The following is a 5,027-nucleotide window of genomic DNA, read 5'->3' as shown; positions in this document are numbered from 1 at the left end:
CAATGGTGCCACATTAAGCTATAAAAAAAACCAAATGTTTACTTTCATCAACTGAAATTAAACAGAATAAAATTCAATTGTGTAGCACACAACACTGTAAAAAGTTAAACAAATATTACAATAAACTAAAACCTCTCTGTAAGCGAAAAACATAGTTACTGTATCGTCTTATTTATCTGTTTTAAGAAATCAACCTATTATCTTGTTCGCATATTGTACACGCAACATGTTGTTCATTCAAGATTGTTAGGGAGAATCCATGTTTTGCACTTTTAAAAAACTCACGTCGTTGGTGAATTATATCAATTTCATTTAAAGATTTTTTACTATACACTAAAACATGAATTTTTCATTTATAATGAGCATCCCATATTTTATTTAATATTGAATTTGGGTGAATATTTGGATCGTAAGTTCTATTGTTGTCTGAAGAGTGAATATATATCTTATAATTACAAAATCTTTTATGTATATGCCCAAAGTATAGGCTATATGTCACAAGTGTAACACATCGTCATCCAATACAGCCGTTGTTCATGTTTTTTAGTACAACCTAGAGAATTATCAGAGCAACGAAAACTCTCAAGAGTAGAAGTAGGAGCAATTTAAAATTGATTGGCACATTGGTTTGTTTATTTTATTTAATTAGTTGTTAAAAAATTGTAATACAAGATTTTCACTACCCATATATATTACAATATGAATTTCTATATTACGTATAAATAGATTCTTGGGAGATAAAAAGATACATTGTCACCTTCGCTAATTTCTCTCCTTGTTTGCATCTCAGCTAAATGAACGTAACAACCTCACATGAATTACTTTTTAATGATGAATCTAATTAATCCCTCAAACTTTACTCACTTCCATTGCTACTAACACGAATACTGTAGTACTATTACAGTAGTATTACTACTAACACTTTCCTGGTCATTATTACAATCATTGTGAAAAAAACAATATAGTACACTAAAAAAATTATTACAAAAAGTTATGAAGAATGCTATTATTAGAAGCTGCAATTATAAAATGAAGTGCATGGTTATTGAACTACTATTAGCTACAGACCACTAATAAAAACAGCAAAATGGTTAGATGACTAAATGGAGGATGATATCATTCAACTAGGGGGGAATGGCAAGTGGAGTGTTTAATTTAGTGACTATAATGCAACAACCATAAAATGTTATGAAGGTGTAATAGCATAATGTTCAATATATGTTACTAATTGATTCAAGATAAATAAAAAAATATTTGTCTTTGGTTCAACACACTGAGTTAACTTTTGATAATTACTTTTGATAAACTATGTTTATATGAGTTAGCACAAAATAACTAGGTAATCTGTTAATTAGTAGATAAAATTAATATTATTTTAATATTGCTAATACTGGGGAACAAAAAATATTTTTTTTTTGTTTCAGGAAGAAAAATATGTGATTCTGATATTTTTCTCCTGAATTCAAATATTACATTGGTTTCCCCACATCACACAAGGTTTCCGAGAGAGAGGCATTTATAATTTCAAATATTCTAAAACTTAATGCTTCTCAACCACACAATATTCAAACATACTCACCTAGAAAGTAAGAAATGACAATTTTCTGTTATTAGGATTAGGATTTTTTTTCCAGCATATTAGGATTCCATTTGCCCTGATACCTCTTTTCCATAGCTGAAATCTTCTGATGAAAGTGTTCATCGCTCACTGCACCAAGATTTTCCAAGAAGAAATCTAGTGTAAGTGCAGGAAGTGTACTTTTAAGGATATATTACAACACAAATTTTTATAAGATGTTATAAGATCATTGACAATATCACGGTAATTTTCTGCCTTTTGATTTCCCAAACTCTGAGTAACATTTCTGAATGTTTGCCAAGCTACTTTCTCCAGTGGATTCAATAGTTCCTCAAACTTTTCATCATCCGTTAGTGATCATATTTATGGACCCAAAAATATTCCTTCTTTAATTTTTGGATCACTAATTTTAGGAAACTTCTGTTTTAAGTACATGAAACCAGGAGTATTATCCATAGCCTTGACAAAATTCTTTATTAATCCTATTTTGATATATAACGCAGGTAGATACACATTTTTAGTATTACACAATGGGTTATGTTTCACATTTTTCTGTTCAGAAATGAGTGATTCATGTTTGGGCCATTCTTTTCTAATGAAATGGTTCTTTTCTGTCTCTATTATCCCATTCACACAAAAGACAACAGTACTTTGTGTAACTAAGCTGCAGACCAAGAATAAGTGCAATTACCTTCAAATCACCACAAATATTCCATTCTTACACTGCATATTGAAGCTTTTCCAATATAAATTAAAAATTTACATATGTTTCTTTCATACTAGCAGAGTAAGCCACAGGTACTGATGGGAATTTATTCCCATTATGCAGAAGCACAGCTTTTAAACTAACTTTAGAGGAATCAATGAACAAGTGCCATTCTGTTGGATTATGTTCATTACAAAGTATCTCCATAAGAGAAGAAATGATTACAAAACCCTAAGCCATTTTCTTCAGAAAAATATTCTTTAAATTCAGAATGACGACTACAAGAAGTACATATCTTTGTATTCTTTTGAAGGTGATTCCATCCTTTTAGCCAGGTAGCATTTCAGCCTTTTTTTCCCTAACTTCTGAGGTTGATCCTGCTTTTTAAAGCATTGCACAACCTCAGTGGATGCCTTGCCTCAAACCTGTCGAGACCCCATGAGATCCGACAAAGTGCCCATGGGGGTTGTTCACCCTAGACTCGATCTTCACTTTGCCATGTCTCTAACCAGGGCCCACCCACGCAGGCTCTGGCTGGGATTCTGGTCTTGTAGTATCCAAGCATGAAGGGTCCCCGGTCACACATTGAGAGTGGACCACCTAAGCGAGCCACAATCTCATGAGTAGGGCTGCCCTCAGAAATCCCTACCCAAATCCTTATGTCTCATCTCAGTCGCTGGCATCCTTCTTTTTTACCAATTATTCTGGTCGTTATCAAAAATTATGGATGTTACTACTGTCAATATGAATCTTCTGGATGATCTCAGGCCCCTGCGGTTGCTCATTAATCTGCTCAGCTTGCTGATCGCCCCTTCAGCACATTCGGTAACTGAATTAAGATGTGCATTAAACAGGTTGCACACCTAGGTATTTTACGCTCCTAGATGTGAAAATAAGTGTGTCACCAATGCAAACTCTAATGCCCTTAAGTCTCCTTCTCTCAGTGAATGCAACAGCTAAAGAGTTATTCGGCATAAGGTGCAAGACCCTCTCGCCAAACCAGCTCCTAATTTTTTTTCAATCGCAGCCACTGCTGTTTCTTCTACTTCCTGCTCATTATATTCAACAACCAAAAGAGCTAAATCATCAGCACGGGATATTAGCTCCACATCACCTTCATGCCGCAATTTCAACACATGTCAAACGCGAGGTCAGAGGAGCGGCCAAAGGACCGAGCTCTATCCCCCCCGCTGTCTTTCGTGCTGATTTAGGCTTCCTCTCATGAAGGTAGCCACTGATGTGCTCTCAGCTACTGACGTTCCTCTCATTTACTGTACATTTCAGATAGCCACTGATGTGCTTCTCAGCAAGTGCATCTATTATGACCGGCCAGAGCAAGCTGTTTCAGATTGTTTTTTGATAATTTTAAATCTCATATGAGATTGTTAAAATTTTCTTGAGTCAGTAAATGAGGCTCAGATGAACTGCGTTGTTCAAAGGTTTTATCACCAGAATTTATTTCTTTTTCTTTCTTACTTCCATCAGACTTTGAGCTCTCTTCATCTAATGTCACATGTTCTGGAGGCTTTGGTATGGGCAATTCTTTGCAGTGTGGAACTAATCTCATTGCAGATTGCAAGTCAGGGTACACAACTGTATGTTTTGATTTTGACTTAATCCCTTTAATGTTAGTTAAGCAGAAATAACAGTCAGAAGAGTGACCTTTGGGTTCCCTTCAAATTATAGGGATAGCAAATGACATGTGACATGTCGATTTTTCCATGCAGTGAGAAGCCTAGAACACGATAAATAACAGATATGGGGGCCCAGACCCTTGTTTGGTCCCTGAATTAAAGTTCATAACCCAAATTAAAGTTCGTAACACTTTTTTACTAATGGAGTAAGGTTTTGCCTTTGAGACTTAAGTATCACTTTACTATATACATAATAAAAATTGTTAGTATTAAACAAGCTCGAGGCATAAATAAAAGAAATTAAAGAAAGCTCGACTAATTAAAAGAAATAAAGTTGTATAGCTTTTGCTGTTTATCTAGCAGGGGTTTATAATAATACTACTCGATTAAGGACAGTATATATTCAGAACAACTATTGTTTATTTCAATAAATAAACAAATTCATGTCTTATATTTATTAGTTACTTATTTAATCTGAGTGTATTATTAAATTAATTTATTTCTTTATTCGATACTGAAATAGATGTGTTATACAATACTATGCAGACTAATCGACTGTTTCTCTTAGTGTTTAGGTCTTTCTTTTTCTTGTTTAGCCTCTGGGAATTACTATTCAGGTATTACTACAGATGATGAATGAGGATGATATGTATGAGTTTAAATGAAGTGTAGTCTTGCACAGTTCGGCCATTCTTGAGATGTGAGGTTTATTGAAACCCAACCACAGTATCCACAATCTAGTATTCAAATCTGTATAAAAGTAACTGTCTTTACTAGGACTTGAACACTGGAACTCTTGACTTCCAAATCAGCTGATTCGGGAGAGCGTTCAACACTAGAACAACCCGGTGGGTTAGTGTTTAGGTCTAAATGTATTTATTACTATTATATTAACTCGCTCTTGGACTATGTGAGATTCATGGCACAAAACCTGTCAGTCAAATTTTGAAGCGCTCCGCTTATTCATTCGCTCTGAAATTTTGCGTATAGGTTTGCTCATGATAACAACACATTTTAGCAACATTTTCAAGTCGCTAAGATATTCCTAAGGTGATAAGTGAAAAAAATGGCCCTTGAATTTATGCAACCTGGTTTGAATGCATATTTT

This window comes from Lycorma delicatula, chromosome 3 (assembly GCF_047948215.1).
Source record: "Lycorma delicatula isolate Av1 chromosome 3, ASM4794821v1, whole genome shotgun sequence".
NCBI classification, from domain to species: domain Eukaryota; kingdom Metazoa; phylum Arthropoda; class Insecta; order Hemiptera; family Fulgoridae; genus Lycorma; species Lycorma delicatula.
This window is presented reverse-complemented; position numbering follows the sequence as displayed.